Below are 18992 nucleotides of genomic sequence, written 5' to 3'. Positions count from 1 at the left end.
ATGTTATCAGGGGGACTGGACATATGCAGAGCAGACTGTAACCCACTGGGAGAAGTGTGAAGGACGGCACGGATGCCATGTCTGGGGAGAGTAAGGAATTCCACCGGGGAAGGCTCCGCAGCGCCGGCACTGGCTAGCACTGACCTTGAACAGCAGGCCTGGGACACGGGATGGGTGCCTCTTGATCTGAAGAACAAGAAATGGTCTGGAGAGCGTACCTCTAGCTTCTGAGTCTGGGGCGTAGGTAGTAGGTGAGAAGATGGGCACCTAGAGGGGCTGAGGCCAACCTCACCTGCTTTCCCAGGCCTGGGTCTGTTAACACTCTCAACTGCATTAGTGTTGGTAGTTTCTAGAAAGTTCTACAATCATGTATGCTACAAAATGTCTCACATCCTTTCTGGTCCCCTTTAAAGTGAAATGATAGTTATTTTTGCAACCCGTTCCAACTTTCTCAGGCCCTTTCTCGTGTTGCAAAGTAGAGAAAAGAAGAGACGGAAGACCAGGGCTGCAAGGACGTCTTTATTGTTCCTGGGAGGGAGCAGTATACAGAGCCACAGTGCAGTCACTGAGCTTGTTAAAAATATCTCAATAAATAAAACAAATAAGCAACATATACACTGAAACAGAAAAAAAAAAAAAAAAGGTTAGCTGAGCAAATCATGGAGAAAGAGAAAGGGGAGAAGTGAGAAGAATTCCAGGCTTCCTTGAGACAATCATGCAGGGGCTTGGGGGTGGGAAGGAAGCACGAGGTTCTTTTTCTGAGAGCCTTGGTCCAGTTTAAACAGAATTGTACAGGAAGGCATTTCTGGCTTATTTTTTAAAATATACACTAAAAAAAGGCACTTAGAGGGAAATACAAATCCAAAATCCTTGTAAAATGTGTTCCTGAATTTAGCGATTTTCAGAAAGAATAAATCCCCGCCCCCTCAAAACATAAAAATAAAAAAATAAAACCCAGGCCTGGGTCTGTTCCCACCCTCAAACAGTGGCGAGGATGGCAATGAACATGTCACCGGCAAGAAGGACCTGAGCGCCACTTCCTCTGCGGGGACCGTCTCGGGGAGGGGGCCGTGCGGTCCGGGGTCTGTCGCTGTGCCCTCGTCTAGGCACCGTGCTGGAGCACTGAGAGGGGGCGTTTCCCGGAGGTCATTCGGGTTTCAGAAGTTACAGACTCGGATGCACCCCAGTTCCACGTGCGCTCGGCCCCGCGGGACAGTCTGGAAAACAAGGTAGAGGGAGGTTGAGAAGCCGCTGCATGGCTCGGTGTCTGGGGACCGCCCTCCTTCAGGGGCCCCCAGACGGGACGGGGCAGGTGCGAGCCGCTCTGACACCCGTCTCCTCCCTGTCCGCCCTGGCAGAAGCTGGACAGGTGAGCAGTAGTCAGGGCCACTGGGCACCTGCAGGCCATTGCCCCCAGGGACCCAGGCCAGGCCTGGAGCTCCCCCTCCCCTCCCCACCTCCGCCCTCTCCGGCTGCACGCAGACCCAGAGGGCCGGATCTCCTGTCTCCTGTGCCCACCAAAGCCTTGCCCCCCAAGGTGCCCTGCAGGGCAGTGCTGACCCCGTGGGTGAGCCGCTCCCGAGTGGAGCTTCCATGGAGAAGAGCAGTCCCCCGTGGAAGGGGAAGGGGTGCTGGGGTGAGGCGGCTGCAGGGCTTCGGGACAGCGGTGCGAGCAAAGCCAGCTGTGGAGGGCTGGGGGTGAGGACGCGGAGAAATGGGACGGCCGCTGGGCAGGAGCTGTCAGAGGGGATGAATTTCTACAGCTGTGCTTTTGAAAAAACTACAGATTCACAGACAAACGCAAAACAAAAATGTACAGGGAGGTCGCATGCACCCCTCACCTGGTTTCCCCCACTGGTATCACCTTGCACTAGTCTAGTGAAGCATCACAAACAGAAGAGGGACCTCGGCACAGTACGAGGGCTTATTCACACCTCACTCGTGTGTGTGTGTGTGTGTGTGTGTGTGTGTGTTGGGGTGGAAGGAGGTCATACCAGGTGTGTGTGTGTGTGTGTGTGTGTGTGTGTGTGTCTGTGCGCCAGGCAATTTCATCACCTGTGGATTCTGGCACCCTCCACTACAATCAAGATACACAACTGTCGAATCCCCAGCCCCAGGAGGCCCCGGAGCTCATGCAACTGATCCATCAAGCGCAGGTGGGTCGATCAAAATGCAGCTCTGGGGCCAGCTTCCAGCCGCCGTCTCCAGAGCCCCTCACCCCCATCTCCACCACCTCCCGCAGGACCTGGCCAGTGAGGCTCCCAGGAAGCAATTCAAGCGACAAAGGCCACGCTCTACCAGAAGCACCCCTGCCTTCCCACTGGGAGGCCTGGTTGGGGAGTGAAGCTTGCTGCTGACGGGGAGGGGGGGGACCAAGTGATGTGGCAGAGGGAGGGGCATGCGCCGGCGGACCCAGCGGGCAGGGCCCCCGCAACTCAGGACCTCACAGGCTGCCATCTGCGCCCACAGGCTTGCTGGAGAAAATGTGCTGGAGAGAAGATCCGGGCCAGGGTGTCCGACCACCAGACTACAGAGTGAGTGACGCAGCCACCGTTAAGCCAAGGTCATAAGTCTCCGCAGTGGGGACAGCGGGAGGGCCCTGGGGATATCACTGGGCACGAGCACCTGGCCAAGGACCTCGCGCTGGAAAGGTCCCACGCGTGGATGCTGAAGGGCCTGGGGGCGAGCACAGTGGGCCCCTCACCTCACTCCAAGGAGGCAGCTCGTGGCTGGGGCAGCTGCTGGCCTGTCGCCTGCTGTTCTGGGGCCGTGGACTGCTGATTGCCCAATCCTGCAGGACCCAGTGCTACAGCACACCCAGCCAGCTTGCAGCCAATCCCGCATTTACAGCGTGTGTGCGTGTGTGTGTGGGTGTGTGTGGGTGTGTGGCCTGACGCCACTGGGCAGGGGCAGCAGGAGGTATGTGCCTTGACCTCCTGCGCCCCCAGCTCCCTCCCCGTGGAACCCTGAGCTCCACACTAAAGCCCAGCTGCTCAGGGAACTCTAGAAACCTTTACTGCATCAAGACAAAGCTCTGCAAAAGCGAAGACACATTTTCCCTAAAACTCCAGTGCGTGGAAACACACATGCACTTCTTTTTTTTCCAAGTTCAGAGCACTCCAAATATGTAAGCCTTTTTAAGTGGTCCTGGGCAGAAAGTCAAAGGCTGCTCTCTCTTGGAGAATGTGGTTGTAATTAGATAATTAATAAGGGGGGCAGCTAGAGAAAGCTAAATGGAAGCCTTCCTCAGTGGGAGGAAATAATTACAGCAGTTTTTGATATATGAGCTGCGCCTGCCCTCCGAGGGGAAATACAGCATCATCCGTGGAAAGCCAGAGACGACAGGGCCGCCCCCAGGAGCGCAGGTTTCAGGGTTCACTCCACATGCCTGCGGGGCCCAGGGCTTGGGCAGGAGCGAGCGGCAGGTTCATTAGTCTTTCTGACCGAGAGCCTTCGGGGCCGGCCGCCTTGATGTCACCCTGACCCCAGCTGTGTCTGCTGACATGGGCGGCGTTCTCAGCCACAAATGAAAAACATCTGGGGCCCCGACAGCCTCCCGCGTGTGAGAGCCACCTGAAACCGTGTGCGTGTGTCCTGTACACAGTTCACTCTGCATCTGTCTGCCCGGCCAGGAAGGGGGGGCAGGCAGAGAGGCTGGGCAGCGGCTGGACTGAGAGGGTGGCCGTCCGCCTCTCTCACCCACACCGGACCATTGGGCACTGAGAAGCAACAGAGGGTCTTATTCAAATCTGTATCCCTAGGGCCTGACACAGGGAGGGGCACATCAACAAAGCTCTCCAGAAAGTGAGGCAGGGGCGGGCTTAAGAGGGAAGCATTCATTTTAAGGCCTTCCATCCATTCACTGATTCACCCACCCATCCATCCATCCACCCACCATCCTTCCATCTATCCCTCCATCCACCCTTCCTTCCTTCCTCCCTCCCTTCTTCTCTCCCTCCTTCCCTCCCTTCCTTCCCTCACTTCTTCCTTCTTTCTTTCCACCCATCCATCCATCCCTCCATCTTCCATCCTTCCTCCCTCCCTCCCCTCTTCCCTTCTTCCCTTCCTTCTTTCTATTTACCCTCCATCCATCTACCGATCCTTCCTTCCATCTATCCCCCCCATCCACCCTTCCATCCATCCATCCATCCATCCATCCATCCACCTATCCATCTATCTTCCCAACATGTACTGAGCATCTTTCATGTGCCAGGAATGCTGTTAGCTGTTTAAAAAGCCCAGAGGTGAATCAGAGAAATCTAGCAGGGGAGGAGTAACATGTTTATAAACAACTAGAGCTCACGGTAGACAGTGACAACTTTTTTAGAGGAAGTGCAGCTAAGACTCTGCAACCAGAAGGGAAGGGAAAAGTACCTTGGACTTGGTCGGGCTGCCAAAAGAAAGTAGGGTGAGGAATAAGGGTGGAGGGAGATGATCACAGATGTGAAATCTCTCCTAGTCAGATACAGCACACGCATGCACACATGCGCACACCTGAGGCTTTGCCAGTGGAGACTGGGGGGCAGAAGGGGCGGATCAGGAGGCCAGGAGCTGTTCACAGAAGCCCGGGGGTGTGGTCACGGTCCCCAGCACAGAGCAGACATCCAGGGCGCTGTGCCAGCTCTCACTGCCCCTTCAGCATGAAAAGTGGAGGCATCTTTGCCTCCACAGGCCCCTGGCACTGCCCAGCTCACTTGAAGGGGCTCTCCCTGTCAGGCTGCCCTTGCTGCCCCCTGCTGCCCCCTTCCTCCCGCTCACTACGCCTAAAACAAAAACCCTTGACACCTGGGCTCCAGGGTACACTGTGCAGGGCGGGGGTGGAACGTGCCAGGGGGAGATGAGCAGTAATGGACCCAGGGGTGGAGAGCTGACAGTTGCCACCTTCCCTGGTGGGTCTCACCCATTCTGCACGGGCCAGCACCCCTCCTTCTTGGGCATTTGTCCTGCACTGTTTTTCAACGGGGGCCCTCTGTCCCCTGGCCGAGCCTGCCCACAGCCTCCTGACTGTTTGAACACAGCTCCCAAGAATGGTTTGGAGGGACAGAACCAACTTCGTATCACCAACAAAACGTGCTGTAAATACGAGTAGAAAACAAGTGATGATTCGCGTCAGGCAACTGAGGACCACAGTGGGGAACCTGCCGAGCTAAGCACCACACAAACAGCCCAGTGAACGGGGATCCACCTTTCAAAACAGCGGAAATGATCATCTTGGGAGAAGCCAGAGGAGAGTGTGTGGATAAAATGAGAATGTGATGTTTGGAAAGAGCATGAACAACCAGGAGATGGGAAAAGGGCTCTTGGAAATCACAAAAAGAATATTAGTAGACATTTTTTTTAAATAATAGAAGCAAAATAGCAAAAGAGACACTGATGAAAAACCATTAATGAATTGGAGACTGACTCATGGAATCTCCCGGCATCTGAGCAAAAAGACAAGGTATGTGGAAAGGAGGAAGCGGACGCGGTCACAGGAGGGATATCGACGGAAGAGTCCCCACGCTCAAGAACGATCGAGGGTTTCAGATTAAAAGGAACACCGAGTTCTGGAAAAGAAATCCAACAAGACAAGCAACCGAGCCACATCACAAAGTTCTGGATTCTAAGACTAGAGAAAACCTCCTACAGGCTTCCAGACATAAAAAGAAACAAAAAAGAACCAGACTGGGGTGACTTCTCCTGTGCTCATACCACCTGCTAACTGACAATCCCAGGACGTCCAGAGTTTCTATGGAGAAGAATGGCGTCCCCGGAGCTCTGTTCCCCAAGAATCCACAGACCCCGTGGGGAGGGAAAGAAACATGAGGCATTTAAGACCTCAGGAAATACACCTATCAGGTCCTGCTTCCAGGAAACACTACTAGGAAACGTCTTCCATCAGGTGAGAAGTAGCTTGGGGTCTGTCTCTGCAGGCATGGCAACAAATGATCTAACAACCCCCCCCCCCCCCCCCACCTCAAACCAGACAAACAGGTAAGACGCTTGTGGCCAGCGCTCTTTCTGTCCCAGGAGGGCAGGGCGCTAGTCTTCCCCAGCTGGGTCCCCAGGGTCTGGAGCAGCGCCTGGCACACAGTAGGTGCTCAATAAATACCTGCTGAAAGAGGGACGACAATGAGGATGTCAGACAGACAGCAGAGGTGAAGTTCACCCAGGTGACCAGGAGCTCCAGGCTCCCTGTAACGCCCGCGCTCTCTAACGCACTCGGTCTCCCGTGCGTTCTAAGCATCTGCCCCTCAAGACCAGCAGGGTCGGCAACACACGGAAGCTTGTGAGAAATGCAGACAGCAGGTCTCGCCCGGAACTGAGGAATCACCACCTGCACTCTGGCAAAAATCCCCGTTCTTCGGAGATGCTCCCCGAGCAGGAAGAAGTGGGTGATCGTGCGCAGCCTACATCATCCGCATCCCTGTTCAGAGACGTGAACCGCGGCTGAGATGGGCTGTGGCTGCCAGGGGCACGTGGCTGCAGAAACAAGGGTTCCAGCTTCAGGATGCCCCCTGCTGGGGGCGGGGCCCCGCCGGCAGCCAGGCCCTGAGGCTGTGCCAGCCGCTACACTCCTGCCTGAGAGCCCCAGACACAGAGACCCCCCCCGGGGGCCCGCCTGGGACACGCAGTGGACACAGTTGTGCAGCCAGCCCGCGTCCAGCTCGTGCGGCTGCACCTCGGTGATCGCCCACCTGAATGCGAGGGCGGCAGGGGTGCCGGCGACAGCCCCCGCAGGGAGTCTGGGAAGGATCACCCACTCAGCTGGACGGGTTTTCTTCTTCCCTCTGGGCAGGGGATTTGAAGAGACCACGGGGCACTGGGTGCAGGCAGGCGCTGGACGCCTCCCTGCCGCCTGCTGGCCTGGCTGGGATGGGCAGTGCCAGTGGGTGGCCAGAACAAAGCTCATTCCCCCAGAGCCGCTTGCCCCGAGGCTGTTTCTGTGACAAATGTTTGTGCAGGGACGGGAGGAAAGAGCGGTTTTGCTTTCATTGGAGAGAATGCGAAGCTTTGAGCAGCGAGCTCCAATCAGGCCTGGATAACGGGAAAGCACGTCAACAGGACGCCCTCCCTTAGGGACCAGCGGCCGAGGCCTGCCGGGGCAGGTGCCAGGCTCACCTGGGCGATCGGAGAGGCGGGGGTCCAGCTGCCCCTGCACATGCGGGCCCTCTGTCTTCCCAGTTCAGGCCCCCTCCCTCCCTGTGGCCTCTGGGCACCTCTCCTGGCTGTGAGCCGGGCCTGGAAGCCCCGAGGGGCAGAAAGGTAGAGAATTGGCAGTGCCAAATGACAAAACAGACCCAGTCCCAATGACTATTTGGGAATCCACTTCTAAAACCCAGAATGGCAGGAGGGAGCCCGGAGCCATCCTCCCGTAGGCTGGACCCTATTAAGTGCGACTTGATTTTCAAAGGAGAAGTTTAAGGACATATCCCTGTGGGGCGAAGGAGGGACAGACAAAAGGCAAACTGCTTCCTCTCCCAGCAAATGTAAAGCAGAAAGCACTGGGCTTGTGAGATTGTTGCGTTTTTACAAGGTTCCTCCGGACGGCTGTCCCACCTCCCTCCCTTGCCCGGTCCTTCCCTCCCCCTGCGGAGTCCCTGCCCTTTAAGGGGCTGTAAGTGGTCCCTGAACCAAGCAGCGGCTGGGAAGGCAGGACACTCCGGCCTCTCTTTACAGGCCCCTGGGCCCTTTGTTAAAGAGTGGGACAGAGGCTCAGCCATGTGAGTCTCATTAGGCCAGTGAGAGGCAAGGAGGTGGCAAATGGGGCCAGAGTTAAGACCCGGAGCTTCTCTGCCGGGGGTGGCCCGTCCCTCCTGGACAGTCCTGCTTTCCCGGGAACGGCTGGGTGGGAGGTATCCCACCACCATACCACAAGGCTCCCAGGACCCCCCAGCAGGTGGAGGGGCTTCTGCTGTCCTGCGGGGATGCCTGAGGCACTGCCTGCTCCTCTCGGCTCTGCCGGGACCTCAAAGATTCCAGGACCTGCGCATTCAGCTCGAGTGTGACATTCAGGACTGCTGCCCGGACACCGGCGCAGGCTGTGGGTTCCAGAGGGGCCGTGCCGTCTGTGCTGGAGCCACTGACGCCCCCTGTGCTCTCTGCTCCCTCTCTGTGTCCCAGACAAGCCCCCTGCTTGCAGACACCACCTGCCAGGGGCCCCTGCCCTGTTCAGGGTCTGGGGTCAGTGGAAGGGTGAGGAGGGTGAGGACAGGTGGCCCCTCTCTCCAGGCTCCGCGACTCAGACGTCTGACCCCAGCCAGCCCACCATGCATGAGAAAGAGGAATCCTCCTTGGAATGACCGCGTTTATGATGCCAGGACTTTTCTGTGGCTCCCTGGTGGCTTGCAGGGGAGCTGTTGGCCTTGCTCCTGCAGGGGACCGAGAACTTCACGTCCACTTAGAAGTGGAAACAGTGCTCTCTCCCCCTCCCTCCCTCTGTCTCTCTCTGTCTCTCCCCCGGCCCCGGCTTGGGCTTGGCTTCAGTGACTCAGGCTATGTCTGCAATGACCTGTCTGCCATGGGGAAGTGGCCCTGAGAACAGGCTGGGGAGGGGGCATGCTTGCCTCTGGGCGTCCAGGCAGGTCCCTCCTACTTGGTGCCTCCCAATGTCACTGCCTGGAGACAGCGCCCTGCAGGGCCCACCCCCGGCAGCCCGAGACTCCCCAGGGCCCGCCCTGCTCAGTTCCCAGGGGAGCTGCGACAGGAAGGCCAGGGGTTCCCGCGGACCCATCCTCAGCCCTGCCTCGGAGGGAGACCGTCCCATTTCTTCTCCATGAGTCACGAGACACGAGACGCTGCAAAGGGTCCTCCCACGTTTCAGACAGTGAGGGCGAGCAGTCCCGAGTAACCAGAGACGAGGAGGATGCAGCCTCTTCCGGGTCCACAGGCCTCCAAACCCAGGAACTAGTTTAAGCAGTGAATTATGATTTCTCCAGATGTCACTACATTCAGCTTCCAAGTAAAACTCCCGAGTGTTAGAGGGTGGAGTAAACAGTCACCCTGCAGGCGCCCCATTTCAGGCTGGAGGTGCAGGAAGTGCCTTTGAGCATGGTCCATCCAATGACATCATTTCGGAGATGAGAAGGGGGCCTGGGGTTGGGGGTGACTTATCCCAAGTCACCAGGCAGGTGCAGAATCACCAGCAGAACTCAGGCCAGCTAAGCCCTGGGCCGGAAATCCCTCCTCTCCCACGACCGACTTCATGCCCACAACACCCTTCACTCGGGTCCAAACCTGGGGGCACCGAGTGAATAAATGTCTCTGCACATTTGACAAAGGAGTATCTGAAGACACAAGGGTCCCAGTGACGGCAGCACCAGCTCGAGAGGATATTAACTGAAGGGTTTCTGGCATCAGGCATCCTGCTGGACGTTGGCATGTAAGGATGAGGAGGGCCTGCTCCCTCGTCCTCAACCAGTTCATAGTTCACTTGGGGACAGACAATAAAATAAATTATTACAACAAAAATGTAATGTGTGCTAATGAATGTATAATATAGGTACGTAAAGGTCTACAATTATTTTATTTTAAAATACAAATATTATAAATACAAATGATTATAGCAAAATATCAGAAATGTTACAATAAAAGTATTAAAAGGCACATAATAAAAGCACAGAGAACGTAACGATTAAGTTTCCAGGGCTTCGGGGAGCTCTTCACGGGATCAGGGGCTGGCGCTGGGTCTTCAAGGAGTCTGGTCCTGGGCGGGAAGGGGGAAGGGCCTCGTGGACAGAGGCGAGGGTGCACGGGCACACGCGAGGTGGGCTGGAGGAGGGTGAGGATATGGGGGTAATGGTGAAGGCAACTTTCGGGGGGGCAGAGATGGGCAGGACCCACAGAGCAGTGGGGAGGCAATGAAAGGGGTAATAAGGAGCGCACCGCACGATGAGCTGGGCCTTCCCGAGATAACGGTGGGGCGGCCCCAAGGATGCCAGGACGGGGGGACCCCGGCGGGGCCTGGGTGGGGCGCCCCCCCCCCCTTGTGGTCCAGGAGGAAAGGGCTGAGGACCCTGGGGAGACGCAGCAGCGCTGGAGAAGCAGCAAGAGGTGAGCGGTGACCGAGGGTCCAGCTCAGGCAACAGGAGGGGTCGTGACCCCAGGGACTAAATGGGGGTCACGAGAGAAGGCGCTTTTGTGGGGAAGTAAGACTAGTGCTGGTCGGGCTGAGTTCTCAGTGCTTTCGTGACACCATGAAGGCTAAGTTCACTCAGCAGGATGTGCGGCTTGGAACCCCAGAAGAGGGTTGGGGGCTTCAGACTTATGAGCAAGACCCTCCCCTTGGAAGGGATGAGGGTACCTTGTGGTGCTAGGATTTGGACCCAGGCCTCTGGATCCCAAACCCGGGCCTCATTCTCCATCTCTGTGCCTCCTGTCGGGGGCAGAACCGGGGGTTGCAGGCCTTTAGGGTCACACTTTCAGGGGAGGTGGGGAGGCTGAGCAGGGACCATCTGGAAGAGGCCAGTGGAGCTGGCCAGTAGCGCCCCATGCTGGCCGGAGGACTGCATCGCAGGGGAGAGCTCCGACCTGCCCCTGGCCATGGGGGCGGTCAGCAGGTGACCTTGGGGAGGGCAGGTCCAGTGCAGTGGGGACTGGGCTGGCTGCGAGCAGTCTTCTGCACGTTTGGAGCACAGAGAGCATGCCGGGAACTGGCTTCCTACATGGATTCTGCCCTCATTTCCACGTCTTCAACATAAACACACCCAGGCCTGGAGAGGCTGCAAACCCGTCGGGTCACAGAGCAGAGGAGCGAGAGCTGGGAATGAAACCCAGACTCCCGCTGTCTCCAGAGCGTGCCACCCCATCTCTCACGGGGGAGCACGGCCTGGAAAATGCGAAAGAACATTTCCCGCAAATGATGAAACATGGGGGATAGAAACACTGTTTCCAGGAATGCATCGGCGGTGAGGATGACCTCTGCCTGACTTCTGCCAGCTTTTAGTTCCCCGATTAATCTCAGAAAAGTAGGCAATTTTTAAAATGCAAAATGGTTTACAGAAATAACTGTACCTAAATCTATTTTATTGGGCCCTCTTTTTTCCAACCACCCAGAAAAAAAATATGCTACTTTTGAAATAGTATGCATATAGGTGTGCACATCCAGAAGAATGCAAAAACCTTACTAAGAATCCTACTATGACCCAATCCCCGGTCCTGCCCATCTCTGGGAACCCTGATTTTGGCAGCCTCTTGAGATATGGGATTGATTTTGACAGACCAACAGCACCCAGGGGGCCCTGGCGGGAGGATGTTCTTCTAGGCACAGGGATATGCCAGCTTTCCGGAGACCAGCCAGGGGCTGGGCTAACCCACCCCTTCGGCAAGGCCTTTTGCTTCCCAAGCTCTGGATTCAGTTACTTTTAGCCCATTTCCTAGTCTCAAACCTCAGCACCACCTGAGTAAAACTTATCTCTGTTGGGAAACATCATACTCAGAAATCGACCAGCCCACACTCAAGCGTGGAAGGGCCTCAGGGGTTCGGGTAAAACTAGCTCATAGAAACAGGACGGGGTGAGTGAGCGACCCCCAGCTGGACCGGCCACACGGCTGTGAGCGGCCAGGGCTGAGGTGGGAAAGCACTGACCCTCCTGGTGGAGGCCAGCCCCGGGGTCCCGAGGAAAGGTGTGCGCAGTGGGCTTGGGGTGGGTTCCACGGGAGCAAGTCAACACCCCGGCACGTGGTGAAATAAAACTGAACGTGCGTGTTTAACGGCTGATGAGAGCTGAAGGGGAAGGGGAGTGAATGGACGGTCCACTTAGGAGGTAAATGGCAGAGAGACGGTAAGCGGTCCACGAACAAGCCCGGCTGTTAAACGTCACCTCTCGCACTTGCAAGAATCCAGCTCCTCCTGCACAGCCTGGCTCTCTGCCCCCAGCGGTCACTAACTCCAACTGAAAGACATCCGACGGGCCCCAGGACAGGCGCTCAGGTGTCTCAGGGCAAACGCAGAGAGAACTCGGCGTTCCCAGACCGGCCACCCCTCCCAGGCAGCCCGCAGGCCCCGCCCGCCAGCTCCCGGCCCCAGCGAGAGGGCGACCCCCGGCCTGTGGCTCCTGTGTGTCTCCCCGCTGGGCTTCCACGCGCTGCCACAACCACGGCCTCCTGCTGGCGGGTGAAGCCGGCACCCTCGCTCGCTCACCCCGTAGACCTGCCCGGGGAAGGACATCTGATGGACTCTCCTCTCACCCCCAGCTGACACCTGGGGGCCCTCAAGCCCCAGGGGCAGCAGACACAGAAACAGAAGTCAAGTTCACGCCAGCAAGCCCCGAGGTAAGTCTGTGAAGAATCTCGTACAGATGCTCTGGCTCCTGGCAGCGAGGGAGTGGGGTCCCGGGGGCATTAACAGGGGGGTCTGCTGTCAGCCGAAGAGGATCAACCGGGGGTCCCCATCCACCGGATAAGGTCAATGCTACCCTGATGATCTTCAAAGCACCTGGAGTTGGTGTCGCCTCTGGAAAAAGCGTTAGATATTTCCTCCTAAAAAAGGCATCCATCACTCTCCTTCCAATGAAGAGCTGTAATTCCCAACCATTTGCCTTTGAGATTCAAACTTCTAATTTCGCAATACACAAATCTAAGGGCTCCTTTGTCTGCACTGAACCTAGAAGGACCTGTGAATGTGGGCGATAGACTCTGTTCTTTTTAATTGACATATAGTTGATTTACAATGTTCTGTTAGTTTCTGGTATACAGCAAACTAGTGATCCAATAATACACGTATATATTCTTTATATATATCTACTCTTTTTCAAATTCTTTTCCATTATAGGTTATTACAAGATACTGAATATCGTTCCTTGTGCTATGCAGTAGGTCCTTGTTTATCTATTTTATACATAGTAGTGCGTATCTGTTAATCCCAAACTCCTAATTTATCCCTCCTCCCCGACCCTGCTTGCCCCTTTGGTACCCGTAAGTTTGTTTTCTGTGTCTGTGAGTCTGTTTCTGTTTTGTAAATAAGTTCATTTGTCTCATTTGTTTTAGATTCCACATACAAGTGCTATCACATAATATTTGTCTTTCTCTGTCTGACTTCACTTACTATCTCTTATCAGCCCACTGGTAACCGCCCCGTGCAGACTGACCCTGGGGACTGAGCAGTCCAGTCTGGGAAGGGCAGGTCTTGGGGGACAGGTGCTCTCAGGGGCCTCCTTGGCCTTGGCTTCCATGCGAGAGTTTAGAGTCACGCCCTCATCCCAGACGGCTCTCAGCCCCCAGGGCCAAGTAAAGAGATACACAAATACTTTCATTATTGCTCGATTTTTAAAAATCCAAATTTCCTGGATTGAAATCCCACATGTATAAATTATAGCAGGCTCAAATAAATTATAGCAGACTCAAATAAATCTTACGGAATGTATTGTGTTTTCAAACTGTTTTTGAGTAGGAAAAAAGAAAACCCTGAATTATTCTGTATTTTCCCACACAGCCACAGAAGATGGCATGAATGAGAAGTGACCGCCCGTGTGTGTGCGTGCATTTCTGGAAGCAAACCTCAGTGGGACCCCATGTCCTAGATGGTGTGGTGACACAATGTGTCCCCTCTTTTCTACAGGCTTCGTGGAACCACTGGCTCTTCGGAGCCCCCTCCTAAGCTGGGGGCTGCCGGAGCAAGGCATCTGAGAGCAAACAAAGCCCCTCCCTGGATGCCCGGACAGGGAGGCGCTGACCTCTGCCCCGGGGCTGTGACCAGGCCTGACGCTGGGACGTCCTGCAAAGGCGGTGCTGCCCAGCATCGCTGAGCCTGCAGCCTGGGCCCGTCTCCCCTGTCTATAAAGTGGGCTGGTTCTACCTGCCCCAGGTGAGTGCGCACCTGGCACGTAAGGGATGCTCCTCTTGTGCTGAGAAATCCATGGGGGGGACGTTACAAATGAGGCCACTGGCGCTCAGGGACGGAATCCTGTTCCGTGTCACACGTACCGGCTTCCCTGGGGTTTGGGATGACCGTGCACTGCAGGCTGAGAGACTCAAGTAGCCTGACTTTACAGTACAAATACAAATAGAGTTTTCTTTGAAATGCAGCCACTCAACAACTAGTATCTATCGCGCACACAGCGTGCGTGGAGCTCTGCTCTAGACCCGGCAGGCGGGATGGATGGGGCAGAGCAGGGCCGAGGGGCTTCAGGGCCTTTGGTACTTAGACAGTATGTGTGTTTGTGTGTACACACACATGCCATCATATCCCATATACATGTGTATATATGTACCACATATACACACACCCCCCCACACATGTACGAATATCATGTACAAACACTCAGATGTACAACGCCGCACCCTTCTCTAAGGAGGGTCACCTCTGTCCTGAGTTCGCTGCAGTCGTTAACTACTGAATTCACAGTTTGGGGGTAGAGATGATGCAGTCCCATTGGTCCAAACGGGCCCATCGCACGGAAGTCGGCGTGAATTTGGGGCAGAGTTCGATCAGACCCCGCTACTCTCCTGGGCGTGACTGCTCAGTGCAGCTCTACGGCTCCAGGAGTTCTGGGGATGGCTGAGCACTGGAGAGCAGATGGAGAAGAGCCTCTTTGCACCCTGGAACCTGCCCAAGGAGACAGGACTCCCTCTTCTTAAAAGAACGTTTTCAATCACTCAAGTGCCAAGACTTCCCTTCTCTTCCTTTCTGGAAGAATCAGCCTGACAGTCAGTCGTGCAAATCACAGATGCCCATGTGACAAGCAGAGCTGTGTATTTCCCAAATATCCCCCTGTATTTTTGCATTGATTGCAACAATACTCCTGAGTTTGAACGCCGGAAACGACTACTTTAATTAGAAAGATAACAGCGCTAAGACCCAGAGACAGGGGATGAGACCTTGGAGTTATGACCAAAGCAGGGTAGCTGAAGTCTGAATATTTGCTATCACATTTCTGACCAAATCAAAGGCTACGCTCCTTAAGCGGGAATCTCCCTTGCATAATCTGCCCATTTTTAATGCATTTATTTACCATTTGGACTCCAGCTTAACATCCTATAGTAATTTCTTTTGCCGAGACAGACCCATGAATATGGAAAGCAGTGTTGAGGTCAATGTTTATAAAGGGATTTGGCAGCTACTTTATATCTTAGATCCAGCAATCCACCTTCCCTTCCAGACTCTCTTTAATCAGGCTTTGTCAATAAATAGGTGAGATACAGATGTTCTGTGTAGTTTTAAAGAATTCAGGTTGAATCCACGTTAAAATAAAACACTCTGGAAGCACATACAGAGGAGGAAAGTTAACAGACAGAAGAAAGCTTTAACAAAACCCCGAATGGAGGCAGGACTCTGCAATTCAGCGAATACACCTTGAACCAAAGATAAGAATTCGAATAATGCTTAGGGGAAGCACAGAACGACCCAAACGCTTTCAACATCGAACAGGAGTTACTTCAAGGAAATCTGGGGAATAGAGGCTCACGTTTGGCAAACAAATAAACGAAGCCACGGCTACACTCTGAAAAAGTTTTATATGTTAAAAACTTTAGTGAAAAGTGCCTTTAGAAATTGAGCTTCTCCCAAGATGAACCTGAAACAACTTAGTTTAGACAGTTTTCCCAACGCACACACCCATTTCGCAAAGCAGAGTAACCATGTCTGAGGCTACAGGACACGAGAGAGACCCCTGCGGTGTCAGACTGTCTTCCCTCTCATCACAGGGCTGGTCCAGTGGGGGCGAGGGTGGCGAGGCCGCAACTGCAGACAAGGTCCCGCCTCTCCCGGGGTGACGTGTGGTCCCTGCTCATCCAGGCCGGCTGGGGCTCGGCTCCACAGGTCACTCAGGACTCGGGCTGGCAGGGTCTCCACCGTCTTGTAGCTGCACCGTTGCGGGCATGTGGCCTTCCAGCTGCTCGGGCAGTGGAAGACACACTGAGGTGTCCCCCACTCCCTTCTGGAGATGCTCCGGAAGCTCACTGGCTGGAGCCAGTCACCCTGCCCAACCGCAGGGTGCGGGGAGCGGGAGGGGGAGGGCCAAGCTTTGGTGGTGCCGCTGAGTCGGCCCCAAGGGCCAAGGCAAGGTTTTTGAACAAAGGTTTGTCCAAAACACAAAAAGTCGGTTGTAGATGGTCACTTGGGAAACCATCTGATCATGTGATCACACTACTTTCTCCAAATGTGGGCGTCAGAGTCCTGAAGGTTGACGGGTAGCAGAATCACGGCTGGGGAAGCTCGGTGTTTTGGGGGGAAAGGTGCAGACAGCCAGATACTGAATGAATGTGTGAAAGAACTTAACTTTTAAAAAACCGGTCATTAAGGTCAGCCGTAAGGGCAAAACACCAAGGCGAACACAATGACGTGAATCCACGTTAACTTGGTAGCAACGGGGTCTCGCTCACGAGCTCACACCCTGTTTTATTGAGATGATGTGGCGGCTGGAAGGGTGGTGAGGTGAGTTGTTACTCGGCTTCGAGGTGCCGCCCCTGCTTTCCTCTCCTCCCTCCAAGTGACGGGCCACCTGGTCCTCAGGACAGCGGCAGGCGTCCTTGGTGTGAAGTTTCCGCCGGGACGGTGACTTCAGGAGGCTCGTCGTGCTGGAGGGACCCGCAGTGTCGCTGCTCGATGCCCCAGGGTTTTGTGAAGGGTCCTTGCTGAGCTCAGAAGAAAGCTCCACAGGGCTCGCGTGAGCTGGCCTTTCACTGAAGTCCTCTTGGCACCGCTGCCCTGGGGTGTCGTCCTCGTCCAAGCGTGTTCTTAGACGTTGCTAATGTATTTACTCCAAATTTGGTCTTTCAGGGCTGCCTGGACAAACGCCTCTCCTTCTCCTTCCCGGAAGTCACCCTGGTCACTTCACTTCCAGGACCAGGAGGTGTGGCTGGGAGACCGGCTCCGGACGTCCCTCACGGGGAAGCTTCTCCTGCTGGTGGGGCTCTGTGCTGAAAACAGGGTTCCCACTGACCAGACGCATGACTCTTCCACTGCCCCCACCTCGCCTCCCAGCCCGCTCACCCTGTTCAGCTCATGGGCATCACCCAGAACCGCACACAAAATGGCGGCCTGGGTGCCGTACACACACCCAACATCCCCCTGGCTCCAGAAAACAGCCTAAAAGTTGGCTCTCTCACATTCTGAGTGAGGTGAACTCAGGGTTGGATGAGGGATTACCGCATACACTGTGCTCATCTTCAGAGCACCAGCAACCCTACGGCATCTTCTGGGAAGGAACTTGGATTCTCCCTCATACCTTGTACTGTGGACTAGAGAAGCAAAATCGAAGCTATTTAGTGAACCAGAAAGATGTGGAAGGGAACCACTTTCCCCGCCAATATAGTTTAGTTTGAGTTTCAGGAACTTTAGTTGTTGAGTTGAAGGAATAATTAGCACTAAGTAAAGCTGTGACCTTGGATATTTACAGGGGTTCAGGGGTTAATGTCATTTCACTAGCAGCTGGGGACTCAGATCCCAGGAGAGGGTCTAGGCAGGCGGGAAAGCATGGGAGCCGTGCTGTCGGTCTTTAGAATAAAGTTCACGGCACATTTTACGTCTTAGCGGGAAAACCATTAGCTTTTATAAGTTAAGACTGCGAGTTAAAATTACAAATATACTTTAAAAATGTAAAAACTACCTTGGATCCCTTTAGGAAATGACCCTACAGTGTTCAATAATATACCCCCACCCCATCTCCCCAGGGCTACGTGGCATTTACGATCTGGTTTGCAGGATTCTCGGAGATCTCGACGGCGAATTCTTATCATCACCCTCAAGATCGTCAAACGCAATCTCACCTGCTGACTGGCGCCAACCCACAGGACATCGGGAAGGTACAGTCCCCAGACCCAGACATCCTCTGCTGGGCTGTGGGCTGACACAGCAGACACTGAGGACACTGCGTAGCCACAGGGGCAGAGTCATAAATAAAATTCCTGGGCTGTATTCTTTCCTTGGTCAAATGTGCACAATAAACGCACGAGAGGCCAGCTTTTCACATTCTGCCACTTTGCCTGGATTAAATAAAACTGGCTGAACCAGGCAGCATGTATCAGGGCCTTGGCGGGTCACCCCGTGGGCACTGGGAGGGAGGTCGGGAAGAGTGGACCACGCCCAGAGGAGGGGCCCCTCCAGTGCCAAAGACGGGCCGAGAGCAAGGCGGGGACCCTCAGGACCAGGCAGCAGGGACCCGGAGCAGGAGGTGGCACAGCTTCCCCCTATCTCCCGTTTGGGAGGGTCTGAGCACTGAAGGCGCGAGAAGCTGACCCCAAACCCTGAGCATCCCAGGGACGCGTCTTCGTGTGTATTCTACACTCTGCCATGTCTTCTTCCACAGATGACACTCAGTGGGTGACCCCTTGGCCCCTCTGCCTCCTTGCCCACCCCGCCCAGGGGAGGTGAAGCGGCGTGACCGGTGGATGGTGGAAGGGGAACTGAGTGTGCTCAGCGCAGGTCCTGGAACCCCCCTCCTGGAGCGGGAGCTGGCTGCAGGGAGGGCGCTTCCCATCCACCCTCCAGCAGCTCCCCCGACTCCCAGGCCCTGCGGGGAGGCCCACCTTGGTCCAGCTCTGCCGACACAGGGTTGAGTCTGCCTGACCCTGGGACCCATCACCTGTAAAGAGGCGGGACAGCCTACCCCAAGAGGAGTTTCAGAGCCTCCATGTTGGGACTTGCCTCAGGGCTCAGGCTGCTTCGCAAAGGAAGGTCCCATCAGGCCCCGCTAACCCCTCCTGTCTCCCCTTTGCCACCTGCTATCTGAGTGACCTTGGTCACGTCTTGTCCCCAGCTGCTGGACCTCACTTCTCCCAGGTGGAAGTGGCTGGAGGTCTCCACGGCCCTGGGGGTCTGGTGATTTTTGAGAATCTTGGGGACAGCTGAGAGCGCACTCGCATGTCCCCGCGGGGGCACGGCTGGCATCTGACAAATCTGTTTTAAGACCTGGTTAAAGCTGTGGACTCCTCTCTCTCCCCAGAAGATGCCCAATGCCGTGAGTACACGCATTGCCTTCTTGGGGAGGAGGCTGGTTTAACCGGAATATTTCTGAAGGGAAGGAGGCCAGAAGGAACCCAGATAAACACCGGGGGACTGGGGGGGAGGCGAATCG

General features: G+C 55.2%; 1 protein-coding gene across 3 annotated transcripts in view; it reads right to left on the bottom strand.

Annotated features, from left to right (window-relative positions):
• Positions 1-506: 506 nt before the first annotated feature.
• The window catches only part of TWIST2 (twist family bHLH transcription factor 2), a 49970-nt gene continuing 31484 nt past the window's right edge, over positions 507-18992 (bottom strand). Inside the window, exons 2-3 of one of the 3 annotated variants that reach the window (XR_014265035.1) lie at positions 7966-9411; positions 507-1217 (exon numbers count right to left, since the gene is read on the bottom strand). The gene's annotated coding sequence lies outside the window, so the exon portion shown is untranslated. The other 2 variants (XM_082466063.1, XM_082466064.1) reach the window with 2 other exon arrangements.

The sequence above is a fragment of the Balaenoptera physalus genome (assembly GCF_965194825.1).
Source record: "Balaenoptera physalus genome assembly, chromosome: 6".
Lineage (NCBI taxonomy): Eukaryota > Metazoa > Chordata > Mammalia > Artiodactyla > Balaenopteridae > Balaenoptera > Balaenoptera physalus.
Note: the sequence above shows the minus strand (reverse complement) of the source record. Positions and strands in the feature narration are given on the sequence as shown.